This window comes from Myotis lucifugus, unplaced genomic scaffold (assembly GCF_000147115.1).
Source record: "Myotis lucifugus unplaced genomic scaffold, Myoluc2.0 scaffold_28, whole genome shotgun sequence".
NCBI classification, from domain to species: domain Eukaryota; kingdom Metazoa; phylum Chordata; class Mammalia; order Chiroptera; family Vespertilionidae; genus Myotis; species Myotis lucifugus.
This window is the reverse complement of record NW_005871076.1, coordinates 6,246,441-6,271,427: the sequence shown is the minus strand read 5'-3', so window position 1 is coordinate 6,271,427 and position 24,987 is coordinate 6,246,441. Positions and strand designations below refer to the sequence as shown.

General features: G+C 43.8%; 1 protein-coding gene and 1 pseudogene across 3 annotated transcripts in view; one reads left to right on the top strand and one right to left on the bottom strand.

The window, feature by feature from the left end:
* LOC106696768 overlaps positions 1-1,189 on the top strand; it is an 11,148-nt pseudogene extending 9,959 nt beyond the window's left edge.
* Positions 1-24,987, bottom strand: part of SIL1 (SIL1 nucleotide exchange factor) — a 211,439-nt gene that overhangs the window by 15,888 nt on the left and 170,564 nt on the right. The gene's annotated exons all lie outside the window — the stretch shown is intronic.

Below are 24,987 nucleotides of genomic sequence, written 5' to 3'. Positions count from 1 at the left end.
GCCATAAAGATTCACACACATAGGTCTCATGACGATGTCCATAATTTTCATTTGATTTTTGAAGATTCTAACTAATTTATAGAAGCCAGTGGCTCTGTTCCTTCTTCCTCACAGTCCTGGGCTCAAGTTTCTCTTAACCATGCTTGTTTTATTCCTTCTAACAGGAAGGCCATTTTCCTTAAAAGAGAAGTCAAAGGCAAAAGAGAAATAGAACAGAGGATGGAGATGCCCTCTCTTTATCTGCTACATTGAATCATCTCACTGAAGCAGGTGGCTAATGCCTTCCTTGCCATGCCTCTCAATCTGAACACGAACTGCTCAGGCAGATCCTTTATTATTAGCATCCCAGATCTCACCCACCTGGTATTCCTGACAGTGTTCTCAGAGTTTTACACCCTTCTTCTCTATCTATTCTTGGTTATAGGTCTCTTTTTTATCTCTTTGACAAAAGCTCATCTCTAACTGCTCTCCATACAGCCATGTTGGTTTCTTTACGTGTCTCCTCTCTTGTTCCTTGCAGTAATCACTTGTGACTGTATTTAACACATTTCACTTACCAGACTATGAGTCATCCTTCCTTTCAAAGCTCTGAGTCAGATATTATTATATCTACATTTCCCTGGATCTTCCAAAATCTGCTTTCCCTCAAACTCAGAGAGTTCTGCATTTCCCTTGGCTTCTCTAAACATAGCCACTTTCTGCTCAGGTTCCCAACACTTTCAATTCACCAAACACACACATAACCTTCTGAGAGATCAAACTATTAGAAAAGTGAATTAAGAATCAAAGCAAGTTTTCCGCCACCATCTTGGATCCTGTGGAGGTCTGCTGAGACAGAACTTCTATAAGGACAAATATTTCTGGAAGGCTGTGGTCCAAGGCCATTTTTGCTGGCTATAAGCAGGGTCTCCAGAGCCAGAGGGAGCACACAGCTCTTCTTAAAATTAAAGGTGTTTATGCTGGAGATGAAACTGAATTCTATCTAGGCAAGAGATGTGCTTATGTGTACAAAGCAAATAACAACACAGTGACTCCTGGTGGCAAACCAAACAAAACCAGAGTAATCTGGGGAAAGGTAACTCGTGCTCATGGAAACAGTGGCATGGTTCGTGCTAAGTTCCAAAGCAACCTTCCCACTAAGGCCATTAGACACAGAATCCATGTAATGCCGTACCCTTCAAAGATTTAAACTTATTGAAAAGTAAATAAAATGGATTTGTTCTCTTAAAAAAAAAGAATCAAAGCAAGTCAAGAATTTATCAGAGTATTATTTTTTGAAAAGGAGATTTCCAGGTAGTAAGATATGCAAAGACCCATAGTGCCACACCAACTTGCTTCTATACCAGTTTTATGATCTCAATTTAGAAAGCCTCTTCCACACTAGGGCATCTCATCCCAGGGTTAGTGTGTTTGTTTTTTTGTGGGCTAGGAGCCAATGGTCTGGACTTTCGTTTTACCAAAAAGCCCAAACTCAGCAAACAAACTAGTGAACAAGTTGCTCTGGAGTCAGAGAGGAAACTTGGGTTCAAGTCCTAGTTTCAGCGTCTTCAATCTGTATTACTGGGATAAGTTACTAAACCTCTTTGAACCTCTATCTCTTCATCTGTAAAACAGATATTAATAATAATATTTATCTCATGGACTGTTGTAGAAATGAAATATGATATTATATGAAGAGATCAGCACAATTCCTAGCAAATACCAAGCATTCAAATAATAGTTGTTTTACCACAATATATTACTGTATTTTTATGTGTATAAGACGCCCCCATGTATAAAATGGCCCTCATTTTTCCAACCCAAAATTAAGAAATCAATATTTTAAACATAAAACAGAACACATTTTTATTTAGTAATCACCACAGGTAATGTTTACATACCAGTACTATGATATTATGCAGCATATCACTTTATTCAGCCTCTGTTGCATCACTGCTCTCTTCTTCATCACTATTAGTTCCAGACACATTAATTTCTTCAACTTCTATTGTATCACTGCTGTCTTCTAAGTCAATGTCTATATATGGGAGATCATCCTCATAAACTGGTGGCATTTTCTGAGCTAACTTTGTTCGTGTTCTCATGGGCAACCCTTCTCTCCTCATGAAATGGAAGCACCATTTTGCCTTTCCTGTAAAATCAACAATGTGCATTTCGCTTGCAAACATTCTTGCCTGACATTGATTAAGCTTGGTTGACACACATAAGCCACTCTGGTGCTGCTCCATAATCCAAGTCTTAAGCCTCTGCTCTAAGTTTGCCCATTTTGCTGGTTTCCTCTTAAGGCCTTCTTCTTTTTTGGCATCTTAAGGAGTTGTTCTTCCTGTTTTCTCCACTGTCTGGTCATATACTCAGTGGGAGGAGGTCCAAATAGTCTCTCTGCAGTTCTATTTCCATGTGCTTTTGCAAAGCTATTACATTCAGTTTAAATTTTGCAGAGTAAGACAATCGCTTACTGGTATTTATCTTTTTATTTTTTGACATCTTTATGGGCTCAGAACGCTCTGGTCCCTGTTGCATCTGCGCACTCTCCACCTCCACCTCCAATTACGGCATCAGTGACATCAGTAACAATAAGACCCATGATTGGAGGAAACCTGTTTGACAAGGTATGGGCAGCTACGCACCTGTGAGGCTCCCTCCTTGGCTGACTTCCATGTATAAGACGCCCCTCGATTTTCAGTCTAACAATTTTAGGAAAAAAAGCATCTTTTTTTCTAGCTTTTTATTGTTTAAAGTATTACATGTGTCTCCTTTTTCCCCAATTGACACCCCCCCCCCCATCACACCCCTGAGGAGAAGCACCCACTGCCCCAGTGTCTGTGTTCATTGGTTATGCTAATATGCATGCAATCATATGCATGCAAGATCAACAAGTCCTTTGGTTGATCTCTAATCTCCCCTCCGCCGCCCTCCCCGGCCGCCCCCCCTCCCCCAGCTTTCTCTCTGAAGTTGGATGGTTTGTTCAGTGTTATCTCGTCTCTGAATCTGTTTTTGTCCATCAGTTTACATTGATCATTATATCCCACATATGAGTGAGATCATGTGATATTTATCTTTCTCTGACTGGCTTATTTCGCTTAGCATAATGCTCTCCACTTCCACCCATGCTGTTGCAAATGGTAAAACTTCCTTCTTTTTTATAGCAGCGTAATATTCCATTGTGTAGATGTACCACAGTTTTTTTAGTATATGTGCTGCCGAAGCGAGCACTGATGTACCACAGTTTTTTAATCCACTCATCTGCTGATGGGCACTTAGGCTGTTTCCAAATCTTAGCTATTGTAAATTGTGCTGCTGTGAACATAGGGGTGCACATAAGGGTGCATATATCCTTTCTGATTGGTGTTTCTGGTTTCTTGGGATATATTCCTAGAAGTGGGATTATTGGGTCAAATAGGAGTTCCATTTTTAATTTTTTGAGGGAACTCCATACTGTTTTCCACAGTAGCTGCACAAGTCTGCATTCCCACCAGCAGTGTACAAGGGTTCCTTTTTCTCCACATCCTCACCAGCACTTGTCGTTTGTTGATGATGGCCATTGTCAGAGGTATGAGATGGTACCGCACTGTCGTTTTGATTTGCATCTCTTGGATGATTAGTGACTTTGAGCATGTTTTCATATGTCTCTCTGCATTCTGTATGTTCTCTTTCAAAAAGTGTCTATTTAGATCCTTTGCCCATTTTTTGATTGGATTGTTTATCTTCCTTTTGTTAAGTTATATGAGTTCCCTGTAAATTTTGGAGATTAAACCCTTATCTGGAATAGCATTGGCAAATATGTTCTCCCATGCAGTGGGCTTTCTTGTTTTGTTGATGGTTTCTTTTGCTGTGCAGAAGCTTTTTATTTTGATGAAGTCCCATTTGTTTATTTTCTCCTTAGTTTCCATTGCCCTAGGAGCTGTATTGGTAAAGATATTGCTATGACATATGTCTGATATTTTGCTGTCTATGGAGTCTTCTAAGATTTTTATGGTTTCCCATTTTACATATAACTCCTTTAACCATTTTGAATTTGTTTTTATGTATGGTGTAAGTTGGTGATCTAGTTTCATTTTTTTTTTTTTTGCATGTATCTGACCAAATTTCCCAGCACCATTTATTAAAGAGACTGTCTTGAGTCCATTGTATGCTCTTGCCTCCTTTGTCAAATATTAATTGAGCATAATGGCTTGGGTCTATTTCTGCGTTCTCTGTTCTGTTCCATTGGTTTATATGTCTGTTCTTGTGCCGATACCAGGCAGTTTTGAGAACCGTGGCTTTGTAATATAGCTTGATATCTGGTATTGTAATCCCTCCAACTTTGTTCTTCTTTCTCAGGATTGCTGTGGCTATTCAGGGTCTTTTTTAAATTCCATATGAATTTTTGGAGAGTTTGTTCTAGGTTTGTAAGATATGCCGTTGGTATTTTAATGGGGATTGCATTGAATCTATAAATTGCTTTGGGTAGTATGGACATTTTAATGATATTGATTCTACCAATCCATGAACACGGTATGTTCTTCCATTTGTTTATGTCTTCCTCTATCTCTTTTTTCACTGTCCTGTAGTTTTCTGAGAACAATAGCATCTTATACATGGAAAAATATGGTATACGATTTAATGCGAATTACTATTTTTACTTTTCTGCTAAGAAAGACAGAGCACCTGGGTTTTCATTCTTCTCAGAAGTGGGAGGGCCTACCTGTGGTGGGGAACAAAGAAGAATGTACCACCTCCCACTGTGTGGCTCTAGATTCTCATTCGCAGCTCCTCTGGCTAGATAGACAAAGCCAGTACAGAAAGCATTCATGGGGGAGAAATGTAATTGATAAGCTAGAGTGAACAACTGGGAGGAAGGATCAAAGAAGCTAATTAGAACTGGCTAAAGGGAGACCACAGGGTGGGGAACGTGGAAGAGAGAGGGCTAAAGAGAAATTATCTGTGGCCTATAATTATTCAAAGAATATCTCTAAGTAATTATCTCGGGCAGTCTGAGGGAGGCGAGGTAGGAGTAACAGGGTTAAGCAGAAGAAAATTGGGCTAAAACATACAGGAGATTTTTCACACAGAGAGATTTATCAAGTTTATTAGAGAACACAGAGAGGGTGCTACATTAGGTCATCTATTCCAGCTAGTGATATAACTGTTCCCGTAGGTGCTGGGGGCTGAGGAAAAGCAGAGCAGTCCAGATCCCACAGGATAAGAGGGCTCCAAGGATAACCACCTGGCCAATCCTTGTTCCAAGCTGCAGGCAATACACCTCTCTCAACAAGCCTTAGTGGCTCAGGAAGAACTTCCTTACTCACCCAGATCTTGCTTTCAAGAGTTCTAAGATGTGTGCTGGGAAGTCAATCCTTCCCACCTCATCTCCTCAATCACAGCAGATGGAATCAAGCGGGGCCTATTTTGCTTTTGCTACACAACTGCAGAAATGTTTATGAATAAGCCATCTCTTAGTAGCAAAAGAAAAGGCAATAATCGTGGGATGGTCTATAGCTGAAAATGACAACATTGAAATGCTTCGATTACAGGATTTGGAAGTCATATAGACTACAAATCTCTCAGCTGTGCAACATACATAACAAGTCCCCAAAAAATCCTTTGATGAGGTTTTGCTCAGATATTTAAGGTTTCTGACAGTTTGAATATGGTGAATAATATGGTGAACCAACCAAATACATTGCATCATTGGTATTTGGAAAGCACTCTATGAAAAATTAGTTCTAGTTCTGAGAGACAAGTGCAGCACCAGGCTCCTGGTGTTCCATGGGGCGGATCAACATGGCCTCCTCGGCCAGCTCCATTTCATGTGGCCAGTCTCATGACTAGACAGCATGGGTTTCCTGCCCCTAGCCACTTCTCTCACGTTGTAATAGAAAACTGTGTGGAGTGCATCTGCTGACTCTCTGGCCAGGCTCGGGGCTCACCAGGTCTCCTCTAGGTTAAGAAGTACTCAGAGCTTCCCTTGATGCAGAAATAAACTGGGAGGCCTGACTCACCAACACTGAAATTGGAGGCTTAAAAGGAAAGTGAAGCCTTTCCACTCTGTGGAGATCTTTAAGAACTGCAGAAAACCCGCAATTACTCACAGCTTCCAGAGACAGAATGATGGATGGTTTCGTTTGCAAACATGCTATTTGTCTGAGGCTATTTTCCCAGTTAGCTGGTCGACAAATCCTGATTGGGCCTAGAGTGCACAGGGTCCTCAGCTAAGCATCTTGGGGCCAGAGCAAAGAAGGAAATAGTTCCTGCCCCTATTAGACAAAATTAACAGCCGGCAGAAACATGCAGAGAGGTACTCTATTAGACAAGTCACTGTGCAAGAGGGGTGACTTCAATATTAGGTATAACCTGAAAAAATGGAGGGCTTGACCAGGAAGGTTATCCTGGAAAAATGACCTTGTCAAGATCAAAAGTCATTAAGATAGAAACAGAAAGTCTAAAATATCTGTATATAGAAAAGGAAACCAAGATGGCGGCATAGGTAAACACCAGAAATTGCTGCCTCGCACAACCACTTCAAAAATACAACTAAAAGACAAAACAGACATCATCCAGAACCACAGGAAGGCTGGCTGAGTGGAAATTCTACAACTAGAAGGGAAGAGAAAAGCACATTGGGATTCAGAGGAGGTGTGGAAGTAAAGTGCAGAGGTACGGAAGTGCACGTGGAAAGGGCTGGCAACTGAGGACACGGTTGTCTTTTTCAATCCAGAAGGAGTCTCAGGCTCCCGACTGCTCTGAACTCCAGTTCTGGGTGAGTCTTGGGGGACCCAGACTCATACAGAGAGAAACTGGACTGTCTGGCATTGGTTGGAACTCGAGGGCGGCTTTCTCTCAGAGGTGCTTGCAGCGATTAACGGGACACTGAGACGTGGGGCCTCTTAGGGTAGGACTGAGGAGCAGCCATAGCTGCTTGCTCTGCCCTGTTGATCCCCTGAGACCCCGCCCCACCCAAGCTGTGCGCAGAGGCTTTTGCATATGAAAGGCCTGGCCCTTTGCAATCTGAAAATTACCTAACAAACTGCAGCTAGGTCAGAGAGACCCAGAACTTCCAAAAGAAGACCCAAGGCCCCACAGCAGCTTGCATTGCCTCACAGCTGGGCCTCATCTGGGCACCTCCAAACCCCAAACAAAGAAGAGGAATCTGCAGATCTCTCCATAGCTCCTGCTGGGTAGCCTCAGGCAGAGGCTAAATTAGCACCTCCTTAGAGATCCAAGAGCCAGTGTACCCAGTGGTCAGAGTGGGACCATCCAGATTACAACTCCTCAGATCCATAAGGGACACACTCAGGGGGCAGACTCAGTGAGCACCAAAGCCCCACTGAAGCAAGTCTTGCCCCATAAGGGTGTCTCCAGAACAGAAGTTCTCCTACTGTAGACACAACTGATTCTCACAGCCAATTGGCCTGGAGGTCAATTCCTCCCAGTGATACCTACAACAATCAAGGCTTAACTACAACAAGACTGTGCACAAAGCCCACAAAGGGATACACCAAGAATGTCCACCTCAGGTAATTGGGGAGGCTGAGCCACTGGGCCCTATAGGACACCTAGCACACAAAGCCACTCTATCAACACAGGGAAGCATAAAAAATGCAGAGACAAAGAAACAGGTCACAAAAGACAGAAATGGAGGAAAGCAAACTACTGGATATAGAGTTCAAAACCACACTTATAAGGTTTTTCAAGAATTTTCTAGAAACCGCCAATAAATTTAGTGAGACCCTCAAGAAATCTAGTGAGACCCTCGAGGTTATGAAAAAGGACCAACTAGAAATTAAGCATACACTGACTGAAATAAAGAATATTATACAGAGTTCCAACAGCAGACTAGAGGATCACAAGAATCAAGTCAAAGATTTGAAATACGAAGAAGCAAAAAACACCCAACCGGAAAAGCAAAAAGAAAACAGAATCCAAAAATATGAAGATAGTCTAAGGAGCCTCTGGGACAACTTCAAGCGTACCAACATCCGAATTATGGGGGTGCCAGAAGAAGAGAGAGAGCAAGATATTGAAAACCTATTTGAAGAAATAATGACAGAAGACTTCCCCTACCTGGTGAAAGAAATAGACTTACAAGTCCAGGAAGCACAGAGAACCCCAAACAAAAGGAATCCAAAGAGGACCACACCAAGACACATTATAATTAAAATGCCAAGAGCAAAAGACAAAGAGAGAATCTTGAAAGCAGCAAGAGAAAAAGAGTCAGCTACCTACAAGGGAGTACCCATACGACTGTCAGCTGATTTCTCAATAGAAACTATGCAGGCCAGAAGGGAGTGGCAAGAAATATTCAAAGTGATGAATACCAAGAATCTACAACCAAGATTACTTTACCCAGCAAAGCTATCATTCAGAATTGAAGGTCAGATAAAGAGCTTCACAGATAAGAAAAAGCTAAAGGAGTTCATCACCACCAAACCAGTATTATATGAAATGCTGAAAGGTATCCTTTAAGAAGAGGAAGAAGAAGAAAAAGGTAAAGATACAATTTATGAACAACAAATAAACATCTATCAACAAGTGAATCTAAAAATCAAGTGAATAAATAATCTGATGAACAGAATAAACTGGTGAATATAATAGAATCAGGGGCATAGAAAGGGAGTGGACTGACTATTCTCTGGGGAGAAAGGGGTGTGGGGGGTGCAGGAAGAGACTGGACAAAAATCGTGCACCTATGGATGAGGATAGTGGAGCGGGGGGGAGTAAGGGCAGAGGGTGGGATGGGAACTGGGTGGAGGGGAGCTATGGGGGGAAAAAGAGGAACAACTGTAATAATCTGAACAATAAAGATTTAATTTAAAAAAAAGAAGTAGCCAATGAATGCATAAAAAAATAAAAATAAAATAAAATATCTGTATGTATTATCCAACTGAAGTCAGATAAAATTCTTTTTTTTTCAAAGAAAATGTTCCACAAACTCTTTTAACTCTTTTTCCAATAAATCTTTAAAGCCTTCTGCTAGAATCATTCTAATGCCAACGAAAAAGTTACACTCATAAAATAGTTAATGTCAAAATGTAAATGATTTGTTTAAGATTCAGCAATTGTTGCTGAATCAAACACAAAATCTCTATGGCTTGAATATCAAGGGAAACAAAAGGCTTGACAATTTAGTGCTCATTAAAGCCTGTCTGGCTGAATTTTAGATTACAACCTAAAAGAAAAAACCTTAAACAAATTCAAGTGTAAACTGATGTATGTACAGCAGTTTTCAATGGCCTGCAAATGGAGCAAAGCCACAGCCTGGTATGTGTCTTGCATGGTCCCATATCCAGGGTATGGGAGTAGGGCCTGAGGTGAGCAGAACCCCAGACAAGAAAGCACTTGGGTCCCACCAGAGTTTGAATTCAGCACTGTGGAGAGGACCAACCCATTAGCTCTTTGCTGCAGAAGGCTAGGGGTGTTGAGGACAGTCAAATGCTAGGCAGGGGCTCACTTCTGCCTGAGAAAAGTGGGAAAGCAAAAGCTTTTTGCACTCCCCTCCCCTTTTCTGGCCTTGTTTGTCGGACACTTTCCGAAGCCACGGTGCACCTCCTGCACCTATGAATCTGAGACAGGCCTGATGACCTTCAAAGGCCTCAAGTCTTAGAAATAGTCCTATGTGGTAGGTTTGTGAGATGCTGAGCAGAATGCTTCTCTAAATCTTCTTGCCCATTGGTCGATAAAAGTGCTTAAAATTTCACTCTGGGATTTGAGTCTTTTTTTTTTAAATTAAAAGTTTTTAATGTTGACTGTCTTTCAGGGTCCTGTGTTAATTTTTTATTTTTTTGTTTTAGAGAGAGGGCGGGGGAGAGGGAGAGAGAAACATCAATGTGAGAGAGAAAAATCGACTGGCTCTTTCCCACACGCACTACAGCAGGGATTGAACCCACAACCTGGGTATGTGGCCTGACTGGGAATCGAACCCTCCACCTTCGGTGCATAGGATGACGCTCCAACCAACTGAGCTACACCAAACCAGGAGCAATGCCACTGCTCCTGGGTTGGAAAAATCGGTCATGCGTAAGAGTGAAAGGAGGAAGTGGGACAAGAAGCATAGACCGAACATACAGTCAGCTTCTATATAAGGCTGTGTGTTAGGGTCTATGGAAGATACAAAGGTGAATAAAATACTTTCACAGTCCTGGACCCTGGACATTAAGCTTAGGGGATCCTGGGAACACAACAAAGCTAAGTACCCATTGGGGGGCGGGCGGGGGGGGGGGGGGTGTACGGGGAAAATGCAGCCCAGAGAGAAACATCATGATGGTAGAGTCCAAAGAAGTAGTCTCAAAGTGTTAAAGACCATGGGCTCTGGAGCCAGACAGACCAAAGTTTGAATCTTGGACCTCCTTTCTGCATGACTTAACTAACCCATCTTTGCCCAAGCTTCCTCATCTGTGAAATAAGGATTATTTCATAAGGTCATTGAAAGGATTAAATGAGATATTGAATGTAACCGTCCCTGCACATAAGGTTCAATATTAATAGTACTATCAGGACCAGCCTTCTACTTAAAGCCCCAGATATTTCTATAAATGCCTGAGTCAGATGGTGGAAGAGAGGCATACAGAGGAAAAAAACACCAAAAGGGCAGACTTAGCTCCTCCTCCCTCCAAACTAATCCCCTCCGCTCCCCCCCTCCCCGGCCCTCCCCGTCCCCCCCACCCCCACCCACCACACACACACCTTCGGTCCCAAGAGCCACTCCAGGGCTGTGTTAACAGGCCTTGATTGCAGCAGCTCCTGAGAAGTGCACCAGATGGCCTGGGCTGCCTTGCTCTGCTAGTGGCTCTTCTCCTGGTCTTAGACTTCACACATTAACCCACCCATCAGCTACAGTTCCATCTTCAACTCCTGGAGGCAAATGCCGTCTACCTGGCTTCCTCTGCACTGGTTCCCTTTGAGGGGAGGGTCACAGATAATATTTAAAAGTGTTTAAATATTACAGTGACATTGCCAACATCTGTCATCATTTAGTTTTATAGAACAGGGAACTTGGTCCTCTATTATTCTCCCCTCTGTAGGGCCCTGGACAGTCTGGCTCAAGGTAAAGGAAGAATCACACTAAAACAGTAATTTTCAAAGTATGGCCTCTGGACCAAAAGCACCAGCATCACTTGGGAAACTGTGTGAAATAAAAGTTCTCGGGTCCCAGCCCAGATTTACTGAATCAGAAACTTTAGGGAGGGGCCTGGCAATCTGTATTTTAACGACCCTTCCAGGTACTTCTAATGTATGCTTAAGTTTGAAAAATACTAGGCTAGAGAGTCCCTGGTCAGATGACAGGCTGGACTCTCTCTTGCCCTGTCAAGCAAAGGCCTGCTTGAGGGGCCTTAGGCAGAGCCCAGTTTTTGCTAGAAGACCCAAGCTCTGAGGGCCACTGCCAAGAAGATGAAAAGCTTCCAATAAAACCCAGACCTACATAGCTGCACTGATCAAAATACAATAAAGAAGAAAGTAAGAAATCTGACAAAAGGAATCTGTAGCTTCAGTGGGGACAAAATACAACAATCTTCTGTGGGAGATGAGAAGCATAAAAGGGATGTTAGATCTTCAAAGAACCAAATGTCGAAATGACAAGAAATGCAAGAATAAAAATAAAGTGTGGACATCAATGCCACACAGGCTTCAGTCTAATGATGGCAATAGCAGGAAACAGCAGCCCCCACCCACAACATGACAGCCTATATAAATAGAGTCTTGAGGGGAAAAAATACCAGCAATTAGTCACCGAATCCTGCTTACTGGAATGAGGAAAAGCTTGTAAAAAGTCATCAGAGGATCTGTAAGAAAAGCTCCGCTAAGGAGACCATGCAGACTGAGGGCAAGAGTAAGATCATTAAGGCAGAAGGCCTGTGGGATGTTTCTTGCATCCTTGATGCTTGCCAAGTCTTAACCTGGAAGGGGAAATGGAGGGCCTGGCCACAGGGCTATAATGAACTCCAGCCTGGAACCATATCCAAGTTGGAAGTCCTTTAATTCGGGGCCACTTCCAGAGGCAGGGTAGTAGGTGGGAAGTGGGAGGGAAGAGGAGTCTGTAGTCAGTAGCAGACCCTGCCTGGGGCAGTGGGCACCTTGGAGGATGAGGCACTGAGCCTCTGATCACAGAAATCCTATCAGCCACATACAGATCCTCCCCTGGCCCCAAGGGTGCATGATTTGGAAGCAGCAACAATAGTAGCCTCAGTGCTTCCATTCAGGAACCTGCTGAAAATGACCCTATGTCACAACTCAAATGTGCTGTGCTCTCTACTGCCTCTGCCTGGAGTGTCCTTCCCCACTCTTCTCCATCCCTGCCCATCTTCATCTGGCTAGTTCCTACTCCTCCAAGTCTCAGTCCAAACATTTCCTTAGAGAAGCCTTTTGCTGACCACCTGGCTCTTCCTGTACATCCCTGGGGGCCCCTTTCACCTTCACTTTGCTCAACAGACTTGCCAAAGTCTGTTATCCCTGATAAACCATCAACTCCATTAAGGACATGGACTGTGCCTTGTTACCTGCTCACCTGTAACCTCACTCTCTAGACAGTGTAATCCAATGCCTGGTACTCAGTTCGCAGGAGCTGCCTCAAGGAATAAGGCTGTCTCAGTGCTGTTCCCCTGGTGGGACACCAAGGCCTAGATTGCTCAGCCCCATAACTAGGTATGTAAATGGGTTGGGCAAATGACCTCTCACCCCTTCAGAACAACTTATCTCTCCAAGAACTCACATAGAGTAGACCTCAGCCAATGTTCTAAATTTTGCCTTCTCTTCCCCTCCCCTTCTAGTTTGATTCCCTTAACCAAGTCCCTCATGTGTCCCCATCACAGCCCTGCCTGCTAGAGAAAAGGGTTATAGTAGAGGTATTCAATGACCCCCCTGGGATAGCCCTCCTAGGAGTATCTGCATTTGCCCACAGAGAGCTAACAGATGTATTTAAAAACAAACAAACAAATAAAAACACAAAGAAGGAATTCCCAATGGTGTTAATAGAACTTCAGGCAGCAGCAGGGGGGGGGGGGGATTTTGGGGGCAGTGTCCTCCACATGGTTCCTGAAATCAACCTCCCGTAGATAATTTCCACCTCTGCTGTGTCTAAGATCAGCCATGACTCAATTCTAATGTTAGACAGTGCTTGCCAGCCAGAGTGAGGTAGTCACAGATGTGTCCACAGGTGGACACTGTCATCTCCTTTCAGCCTGACCTGACTGTCCTTGACCCCAATCCTCTAGCTAAAGACCAGAAACCCCAGGCTAGAACCTCTGCTTTCTCTTCTGGAAATCTAATACCAATTCAACTTTCAAGACCTATGTCAGGTCAGCATGGCATCAGAGATGGGTCCTTGGTCATGTTTTTCCTTCAGCAATACTCCAAACTCTGCTCCATTACTCGCAGTCAACTCTGCCTAGGGGCCCTGATGGGCGGACACGCTCGGGATCCACTGAGGAGGTGGCAGAGAACCAAGAAAGGAGCACAGACACTGGAAGAGGGCAAGGTCAAGTTGACAAATATCAGACAATGAGAAAGAAATGCATGAACTGCAGTGGCATAATGTAGCATAACAGATGGATAATTAGATTTATTCTAAGAGCTGTAAAAGTAAGTAATTAAATAAAAATATGGAACAATGAATCTGCCACAGAGAGACACCTAACAGCCTCATGAGGGCCCTGCAGCTGGCGCAAGTAGCCTGGGAAATAAGCAGTGGGCAAGAAACCTCTAACACTGACCTGATGTTTTAGGCACAATAAATTCAGCACCAGCTCAAGCTGGGTAACAGGGAACAGGCAGATTTCAAAGGGAGATAATAAGACTCTCAGCTGCAAGTATTATGCCATGGGAGTATGGTCCCCTGTCTACATCTGAAAGATGGCAGCCTGAGGTAGACCGATAAATTCCCCACCATTGACATGTTTAGCAAGGTCCCTGCAAAGTGAGACTGACATATTGTATTTATCTCTGTAGAAGCAGAAGGAGGTGGAAAATGCATACATGAATGACAAGATTCACTGACACCAATAGGCAGGCTGGGAGACCCAGGCTCAGGCCTCCACTCCTTTCCCAAGGGTTGGTGGCAGATGGTGAGGGTGCAGTTACCCACATAAGAAACATGGAGTGCACTGTGTATGAAACACAGTGTTGGGCTCAGGGTTCCACTAAGGAAGCAGCTTTCCTGAACATAAATTAGCAATCTGGAAGCAAACAAATCAGCTGGAATCTGTTTTGTATTACTCAAGCCTGTTTTTAAAGGTCCCAAACTGAATTCAGATTCATCTAAGGGAAAAAGAAAGTTTGTTGAGTCCCATCATGAAGAATGGTGACAAAAATAAAAGCATAATTGGGTCCAGAGGCTCAAGCAATATGCCAGGTTCTCTCATGCTCCATCTCTTAGCTTTGCTTCCCTCTCTTGATGAGGCTGCTTTTTCTCTAGGCAGGGATGACCACTGGCATCCCCTAAACGTACCAATCCCAGCATAAAGAGTTCTCCCTCTCACATGGTATACAATTCCAGGACAGGACTTTGATTGCCCACCCATGGATCAATCACTCTCTCTACATATATATCGATATGGAAGAGGCTAGTCTAGGTCATATGATCAGCCCTAGCTGAAGAGGTGGAGCATAAAGGTTAACAGCATCACCTGACCACATGGTTCTGATGAAGAGATTCCCAAAGGGCGTGTTTTCCAAAGAAGGAAGATGGAAGAATGTGTTGAAAGACCAAAAGTATTAATCAACTGTTTCAAAGCTCACCACACTGTTTTATATCACCTCAAGCCATGATACTGGTTAATAATTGGTTGGTTGGGGCTAGGTTGGAAGTCAGTCCAGGGATGTAACAGTCTGCTTGCAGAATTCCAGTAAGACCCTACCTTTGAGTGCTCCAAAGGCCCTGCTGCTTATCCCTTTCACAGCAGCTCATCCTTGTAGCCCTGTCCCCAAGGCCCAAGCACAGGACCATGCAGATACTAAACAGCTCCATACTTAGGAAACCCACACAGTACTAAAGCATAAAGCCCCCAGCAGCCAACTCCTTGGAGGCCTTCTGAACCCACTAACTTGAATCTCCTTCCCATAGCACAAACCATGGAAGATAAACTTCCCCCAACCTGGAAACCTCAGTTCAGCACCATTGATAAGGAACCAAGGATGGGGATAAGGCTTAGCCCAGAACCACTCCCATTCACACCAATGGTTCTATAGAGCTGCTCTCCAATCCAAGATACTCCTACCTCCTGGAGAGGGGAAGCAGGTATTTTAGGTACAGAAATAAAAAACCCACCACATCCCCACTGCCACAAAAACCATCACGTGCTCAGTATCTAGCACAAAGGGCTCACAGTGGGGCTCTTCCCCTAATCTGGGTCAAAAGAAGAGAGGTCTATGGTCTCCCTCACCTCCAGGACCCTGTACACTCTCCTAACTCCCTCATCAGGCTCCAGCCAATAGCTTCAGCGGTCTCTCTGGCTTATTATTAAAGCAGCTTTCCTTCTCAAGGAACTTAGACCTCCATAAATCAGATCTTTTCTTCAAAAGCCCAGAAGGAGCACTGCCAGGGTCCCTGGGGAGATCTGAGACATATTTAGGAGGCCTAGGAGGCCCCTTTGTTCCAAGGCCAGCTGGGGACAGGAGACCTCAGGGACCCTCAGGAGCCCGACCGAGCAGAGGCATCTCTAGGCTTCAGCTCCCAAGCTCTGCACATTTTTAAGTGATTTACCATTAATGGGGAGTCTGGCCTAAGCAGTGACACTGGCCAACATGTGGCTACCAATTCTTTCTGCCACTGAGGCCTTCTCTAGAAATGCAGGAAAACAAAAAGCCTGGTTGCCATGTGGAGCAACTAAATGCTCTGGCTGTACCTGGTACTCTGGAGCCATGTTTGCAGGTCTGGTTCAGTGCAGCCATGCTGGGCCCAGGTTTAAGAACCTCCAGCCAGGCTGAAAAGCAGTTGCCCGTTGATGGCCCTATGGCCCAGAGCCCTTTGAGCTGGCTCTACTCTTGTTCCACACACACCACAATTTATTGCTGCTGTTAAGAGCCCCAGGAAAGAAAGCTTCTGCCTCCCACTTTGCCCCTGCCCTTCCTATGCTGGAACCAATCACCAGCCAAAACCTGGAGTGAATCTCTCTAACTATGAACCCCAAACTGAGTTCAAACAACTTTTATTGAGCCACAAACTAAATGAAGGTGTGTGTTTTTTTTCAACCAAGAGAAACAGTTCAAACAGCAACTAACCTTTTCCCTGATTCAAACTACTGAACTTGGACAAACCACATACATCAAAATAGTACTTAAATCAAGAGTTTAATCCTCCTCCCCAGAGGCAAAGAGGGACTATTTTGATAACTTCAGGTCCAGCAGATCCAGGGCAAATGGTTCCTGAGTACTCAGGGAAGGAGAAGAAAGAAGAGTCATAAAAGCAGGAGGAAAGATGTCAACCTCAGGGCCAAGGCACCAGTAATTAGGGGTAGACAAGTACCTGTGTAGCCCCCAATAAGGAGAACATGACTCTGAGAGCCCGGACATGGTATTCATGAATAATGCCTCAGTGGCCACCTGGCTGAAGGATCTGAGCAAACGGTTGAGTCCACAGTTAATTAAAGATTATTTACCATGGGAGTTCAAAGGGTTGATGCCAGAAAATCCAGTTCTCTTGTATGTCTTCATTTCATTATATCTTTTAGTTAGGAAATAAGCTCATGCTAAAAAAATTCAAATAGCACAGAAGGTACAAAATAGAAAGAAAAAGTCCCTCTTTCTAATGATCGCATTCCTCACACTTTGAGATAAGAGCTGATTTTAAAAATATATATGTACTAGAAATTTACACATAAAGCTTCATTCATTTGCTTTTTATATGAATGGACCGTTACTACATATCCTATTTTGTATGCAAAGACCCTTCTTCACAGACAGGAGAAGCTCCTTGGGTCTCCTAGTGCAGTTCCCTGATGCCACAGAGAGCAGCAAACAGAAGGAAAGAGGGTGGTCAATCATATTTTAAGACTCCAGAAAGATCTAACATTTCAGAGTCAAACTGAAACCCAAAGAATTCCTCAGGGAAGTATGACCTTTAGCTCCAAATAGGGCCTCTCCCTCTGGCCAAGGAAAGAGAGAAGGGTGCCTTTGTAAACAGTTCTTCCTGGGCTCTCCTGCTCTGCAGTTGGCAGCTTTGCCCCACCCCTCACCCCCACTCCCACCCTCAGAGTGTATTCCAGGGCTCTCATTCTTTACCCGCATGCCTGTCATCACCTCTGTCCTCTCCCTTGGGCTCTGCTCTACAGCTTCTGTGCGCCTCTGAAACATCACTACTAACAGGGCTGAGCAACTGAGAACAGGAGATGGCCTCACAGCATTCACGCTCTAATGCCAGCTCCCAATTACTTGTACTGTTGAATAATTGAAAGAAGAGAATAATCTACTCAGCTGATTTGGGAAACTAGCCAGGCATACAGATGATCTCAGAGTGAATTATTCACACAAGGGATAATTGGGAGTTGCCCAAACTTCTATTTGTGGTTCAGGCGTCATATGGAAAAACATTCAACATGGAAAGTATGAATACTAGAAAATGGAAGCAGACCTGGCTCCCAAGCCCAGATTCCCTTTGTGTTGTTTTGTATGTCCCTTTCCCTCTCTTGGTCTCTCTTAGGGTCAATGAGCATGATGATGATGATGATGATCTTACTGACATCAGTAATATTAGTGACAGCTCTTATTGTATTTCTTTACCATGTATTGTGCTCTTTACTAGGAGCTTTACTTATACTATACATATATTATCTCATTTAATCCTTATAATGAGTCTGTGAGCACCACTGTCTACTCCATTTCTTAGCTGAGGAAGCTGAGGCTTAGATTGGTTAAGAAACTTGCCCATGATGCTCAGTGTCAAGCTGTCTATCCGGAGCCTAGGCTCTTACCCAAAGAGCTCTTACCTTTCCCACTTACTGAACACATGAGAGAAACTACAGAATGAAAATAGCCCCTTTTTGATATAATATATCTACCCTCATCTTGAAATGACTAGATTTCAAGGAATCAAAAATGGACTCTCCCCTGAAAGCAAGAAGCCTGCAGGAAGAGGCTAGTTAGCTGGGCAGTCCTCTTCAAGAAATCTGGAGTTTGGATGCATAAGCCATTGGCAGACTTGTAAGACAGCAATCTTCTAGTCATGCACTTCATCCATAATCATGATCAAAAACTCATAAATGAAACCGCTGTCCTCCCCATGACATGCCACCACTTTAGCCAGGATGCAGTTACTGAGCTGGGCAGCTCAGCGTCATGAAGCCAGAGCATGAGGGACGGGGGTGGGCTCTGCAAGATACAGTGAGCACTGCCTACCTCTTAGACAAATATCTATAAGGTGACTGGGCCAGGCCCTGGGTGCCTGGGGTCCTCTCCCATAATGCCTAGGACAGCATCCTTGGATAGCAGGTATATGGTAGCCAGTCTCCAAAATAGCCACCAATGATCCTTGCCTTCTGGTATTTATGCCTTTGCATAGTTCTCTCCCACACTGAACCATGACTGATCTGTGTGATCAAAAGGATAGAGAGAAGAGGTGATGGTGCTAACTTCTGAGGCTATGTCATAAGCAGCATTGATACTTCAGCCTTTTTCTCTTACACTGCTCACTCTGGAAGGAACCACAGGGATAGCCAAGAGGCTCACATGGAGAGGAACTGAGAGAGAGACCTCCCACCAACAGCTAGCAGCAACTTGCCAGGCATGTGCGTTGGAAGCACATCCTGCAAACCCAGTCCCAGCCAACATCTTAACTACACTTTCAAATCCTGATCCACAGAAACCATGAGAAATAATAATTGCTGTTGTTTTAACCCATTAAATTTGGAATTGGTTGTACAACAATAACAAGCTAATAAATGACAAGAAGGAGATGTTTACAGGAATGTTCCCTGCAAATGACACAGCAATGGAAGAATTTGGTCTGTTATGAGGGCTACAGGCCACCTAAAGCACGAAGTCTCTAAGGTCTGGAACGATACACCAGAGAGAAAAATGACCTTCATGGCTCAGATGTCCCAGCTCCCACCAAGAAAAGTTTTCCTGGATGACAATGACAACAATAATAGAAGCTACCATTAATGAGCACTTACCAGTGGTCAGCATGTGCTAGGTACTGTTTGTATATTATTTCCCTTACTTTTTACAATAACCCTCAGAAGATGCATATAGCAGGCACTTGAATAAACTACTATTGGGCAGTTCTTCTCTGTAACAGCCTTTTTATATAATTTCAAATTTCTACGTTACATATTAATGTTTGGAAAGGTTACACTGAGAATTTATTACTTTTAGAGTCAGAGAAAATAATACATATGAAATTTTAAAAAACTATTTGCAGAGAAAGTATATCTCTAATGATTGTGCTATTCATTGCCTTCCCCAGAAATGTATACCTCCGACCTAAGCTGACTCACTGAGATAACTTTAGGTTGAACAAAGAGAGGATAATAACAGCAGTTAACACTCTGATCAGCACTTGTCAGGCACATTTCTAAATGCTTTACATGTATTAGCACATTTAATCGTCTACAATAACCAACACTAGGTAGGTGTAATTATCCCAATTTTAGATGAGAAAACTTGCTCAAGATTAGACAGCTAATGAGTAGTGGAGTCCAGATTCAAATCCAAGTCTTATATTCTAATTCACCATATTACATGGCCTGTCAGGAGCTAACTGGAGTCATAAAAAAAGTTTCTCCATTCTCACCATAACCTTGACACTGAGTTATGGGACTTCCACATAGCACTCCGCATTGCTTACCCTCCAGAATGCCCTCAATCTCAGAGGAAAGAAGTGGGTGTGCTGCTAGCCATTGGAGGTGCTAGGACTGCCCTCTTTGTTTTGGGATCAGGATACCATGGCTAGGGCCAGCCACAGCACTGTAAAATCAAGTAGACACCATGGTCCTGAGCCTGAAAAGCGACATTCTCAGGATGAAGTTATGAAGTTATGAAGGGGTTTCATGGCCATCAGATCTACCACCCAGGATTCTGATCAGAAGGGGTGACTTGAATGAGACACTAAGAATTTTCTACCATGAGAGGTGTAAAATAAAAAGGTAGGAAGCTCTACATTTTGAAAACAGAGAATTCCTACCTTAAAAGCAACCAGAGGGATTATTAAAAAATGTAAATCTGATGTTATAACTCCCATGATTAAGAGCCATCAGTGGCTTCCCATTACCCTTAGAATACAATCCAAATATATCTTACCTTGGTCTCTAGGTACACTGCCAACTTCCCGAACCTCATGTCGTAGTTGCCCTGTCTCGTACTACTCTGGCAACATTGGCCTTCTGGCTGCTTCATCAACTAGCCAAAATTCTCCCCGCCTCAGGGCCCTTGCACTAGCTATTCCCTCTGCCTGGAAAACTTTTAGCCTAATGTGTGCATATCTGACTCCATCTTACATTTGTGTTGAGACCATAATGGCATCTGTTTGTCTGTCTGTCTCTCTCTCTTTTAAATATTTTAATTGATTTTTTGATTTTTTTAGAGAGAAGGGGGAGGGACAGAGGAACACATCATGTAAGAATGAAACACTGACTGGCTGCCTCTTGCATGCCCCCTGCTGAGGACTGAGCCAATCTCTCTCCCTCTTCCTTCCTCTCTGAAATCAATAAAAAAATATTTTTTAAATGGGTAATTTATTTTTTAAAATTTTCTAAACTGATTTATAAAAAAAAAATTTTCATAAAACTTTCTTGATGGTATTCTTTGAAATAAAAGCTCTTGATTTTAATGATGTAGTAACTGACTTTTAAAAATTATTTTTCTAACTAAAAGGTAAACTATTTAAGAAGCGAGACCAGTCTGTCTTGTTCACTACCATATCCCCAACACAGCAGAGTGCCTAGCATATAATAGACACTCAATACATATTTTTGAATGAATAAGTAAGTTTTAAGGCCAGAAGAGGTAAGTGTTGTGACGGGCTAGGAGAGAGGGCTTCCTTGCTGGAGACAGAGGTGAAAATAAGATGACATCTATAATCATTTCTGGTCTAGAGGAGCTATTAAGAGGTAAAAAATGTAGTCTTCCAAGGAGCATGGGGAAATGCATCCCGGTGCTAGATGAAACGTATCTGAGAAGTGCACATCAACAATAGTAAACTCCCTCATCCAAATGCTCGGTCAATCATCCTGTCTTTTCAGTCACTCCGAGCCACAAGAGGAAGATTCTTTCCCGAGTCCTCAGCTCAGCACAATGTCCCTGAGGCAGGCTCCGGGTTCTTTTGTTGTTCAGAACTGCTAGGGCTTATGTGTCAGTGTGGCTGACAAGTAGAGGCTTTACTAAGAAAGCAGGGGGTGATAGCTAGCTCCCTACTCCTCTCACCTAGCCTTTGCCAACAACAACAACAACAAAACAACAACAACAAATTTGAAGAGCTGAATGTCCAAGCCAGTGTACCTCATCAAAGCACCGCAGGGATCCTAGACTTGACTGCTGAGGAGAGGCATTTCACCAACCAAGTAAAGAGGGTGGAGGTATGGTATGGGACCTCAAAGTTGGCTGAATTTTGAAAAACAGCAGACAATTTTGCAACGAGGATAGGGGGGAGTGGTAACCTCACAGACAAGTAGGAATGTGGAACAGAGGTGTGGGAACTTGTCAGTTATAGCATCAAAGAAAAGGGTTCAAAGTCAAGGGCCCCAGCTTTCCATTCCCTGCCTTCCACTATGTCACCATTTTTTAAGAAATATGTTTTTATTGATTTTGGAGAGGAAGGGAGAGGGGGAGAGAGATAGAAATATTAATGATGAGAATCACTGATGGGCTGCTTCCTGCAGGCCCCCCACCAGGACTCCAGCCTGCATGTGCCCTTGCCTGGAATCGAACCCAGGACCCTTCAGTCCTCAGGCCGATGCTCTATCCACTAAGCCAAACTGGCTAGGGGTGTCACTATTTATGATAGGAAAGGAAAGAGGACAAGAATGAGCTTGAGAGGCATGTATGCACATGCGTGTGTGTGCACATACATAGAGTTGCCTCTAGGAGAGTAAATAAATATTCATGAACTGTTCAGTGTGTGAAAAGCAAGGACAGAAGATGACAAATGGTGCCAATTAGAAAGGAAGGGTGGTATTTATTTTTAAAGTGCCTGAAGAAACAATAACGGATTGCTTGCTAAAAATACTGTGCTTGACCCTCTCCCCGATGGCAGGGTTCTTCTAGTGTAGTGGGTCTAACGCTGCACTGGCAGCCTCACGTTTGGATCAGGAATTCATCCTGCGTGCCTGTCTCAAGAAATAAGGAGCTGAGATGAATTTTTTTTTTTTTTTTTAGAGAGAGAAGTGTGTGTGTGTGTGTGTGTGTGTGTGTCGGGGGGGGCGGCGGGGAGAGATATTTGTGTGTGAGAGAGAGATGTGAGAGTGAAACAACCACTGGTTGCCTTCCACATGTGCCCTTCCCTGAATTGAACAACCTGGATATGTGCCCTGACCGGGAATCCAAACCTCAACCTTTTGGCTCACGGGACAATGCTCCAACCAACTGAACCACCTGGCCAGGGCAGAAGATGATTTCTTCTGGGAAGCATTCTGAGCTCAGGACCATAAGCTGAGAAGGGCACGCACACTCTCAATTCCTTCCCCTTGGCGAGGAGGGGCAAATGAATAAAGGACTCCACTGGATAATTCAACTACAGAGGCACCAGAACCCAATTTATCAAAAAAAGGAGGGAAGGAACCCCAAACTATCTTCCCCAGCGAACAAAGTCCACCTCATGATGGGAGTGTTTGACAGGAGCATTTCAGGGGATTGGTGAGCCACCAAAGTCAAGTTTCTTATCTACTGTCCTTTCCTGATACACATCCTGATTTTCCTTCTGGGGATGGATCTAAAGGCAAAGAGTAAGGCTGATTCTCACTCACTGCAGAGAAAACAATAGGAACCCAGATATCTAGCTATCTCTCTCTTTCCACCGTTCTCCCCCTCCTTCAGCCCCTCTCCATATCCTTTCTTCCCTCCTCCCACCCTCTCTCTGCCTCTCAGTGTCTCCCTCCCCCTCCCCCTCTCCCTACACTTGTCATTGCTTGGTATGGCACAGTGGTTTGCAGCTTGGCTTTTTATCACACTGCCTAGGTTCATGTCTTAGATCTAACCACAATCTGGCTATGTGACTCCAGGGAAGTACTTGATCTCTGTAGGCCAGTTTCCTCATGTGTAAAATGTAAATGATAATTGCACTTAATCATAATAGTACTTACTTTGACAAAGTCAGTGAAAAAATGTATGTAAAACTTGGTTCAGGGTCTGGAATATTGCAGGTGCTCTGGTTATTTCTAAACATTCTTCATGCCTTGGTCTAGACTCTAAACATACTGAGGGCAGTAAATATGCCAGATATATCTTTCTATCCCCTTAGAACATAACAGAGTTGAAATTCAGTAAACATTTGTCATATGAGCTGGCTTCTCTGAGTCTGTTCACCATGGCAATAAGCACAGCCACCAATGCCTTTGCCCAGGTCACAGTCTGGCTATGCTCATCTTTTGGTTATTCTTCTCAACCATCAGTGAGGTGTGGAGGGCAGGCAGCATCTGCCCTTCCCTTCATTAGAAAAAGGTGAGAATAAATTGGAAAATAAACAGGCATGGGCAGTATTTGCAACTTCTTAAAATAATGCCCTACTGATTTTCAAGTGTCACTATTTACAACAATTGGCAGAGATACAGCATTTTTCTACCAAGACAATCGGAGCAGTTTATAGGAATAATATCCTCTCTCTCCATGGCCCCAGGAGGTATATAATATTCCCCACTTTCAGCATAGAGACAGAGAGGCCAAGGGCTTTAGCCAAAGTCACTGTGCAGATCAGTGGGACCCAGGTGCTCCTGGCCTCTAAGTCCCTCTGCATCCCTAGATGGCATCTCTGCTTCCTGTAGGGCTTCCTCAGCATGGTTCTTTTGGGATGTTTAGCAGACAGTTACTTCTTAACAACACACCCATGGTAGTGGTGGTCACGGGGGAAGAGGGGCAGGCATCTAGTACTACTCCAAAAAAACTTCCTTCTTGGTGGGAAGCCCTCAGCCATGGCTACTACCTGAATTACTGCTCTCCTTCCCGCTTGCAATCAAGAATCACATTTTCCTAGTAGTCCAGAGGCTGAGGTGCTACACAGAGAGGGGCAGGAGCAGGGCAAGTAAAGGTTCGTTTATACAGGTCCCTTTATGGAGACATTCAGGAGGTATACGTCCAAGTATATGTCTGCCTTACCATCACCCATTTCACCGTATTGTGTCTCCCATGTTCCACCAGCCCTCCCCAATAGAGCTTGTCCATGAACCTAGTCACAGTAGAGAACACTGCACCCAAGAAAAGAGGGAAAGGAAGGCATGGCAGAAACTGTGAATGTGAACAATGCTGATGCCCAAGCAGAAAGAGTCAGTCTCTGTGAGACACAAGCTTAGTTGGCACCCCTCCTCCTAAAGACCAATCCTAATCACTCCTGGACAAGAGCTTCTGCTGGGAGCAGCTCATTCAGCCATCTCTCTGATACATACCCTGCCAAAGCACTGGGCACTGGACAGACAGATGGGATACAAGAGCCACAAGTAGTATGTGTCATCCTAGAGGCTAAAATAAGAGCTCCCTGTCACACTGGGCTTTGTTGGGGGATTAGCAAAGGTGGCTAGAATTTTTCCCTGCCCCAGAGGACAGGTTCCAACAAAAGTCTGGAGAAAGGAAGGCTAAGGCAGACACTAGGTTTCTCTTTCACCTTACATAACCAGCCAGCAGGCTTACATGTTTAGCCAATCCTCTTGTCACTGAATAGAACAGCTGCATTTCCAAGACTCCAAGGAGAAGTATTTCTCTGGGCAGATGGGAGGTAAGATCCAGGCTCAAGCACAAAAAGGAGAAATGTGCTCTTTAAACCCTGGATTACTTAGTTCCAGGCAAGACTGACAATGTACCACCAATTCCTCTCATTCCCATACATGCTTGAGGCTTTTCGGGTCTGGAGAATCAGGACCCCTAAAGCAGGACTGCCAC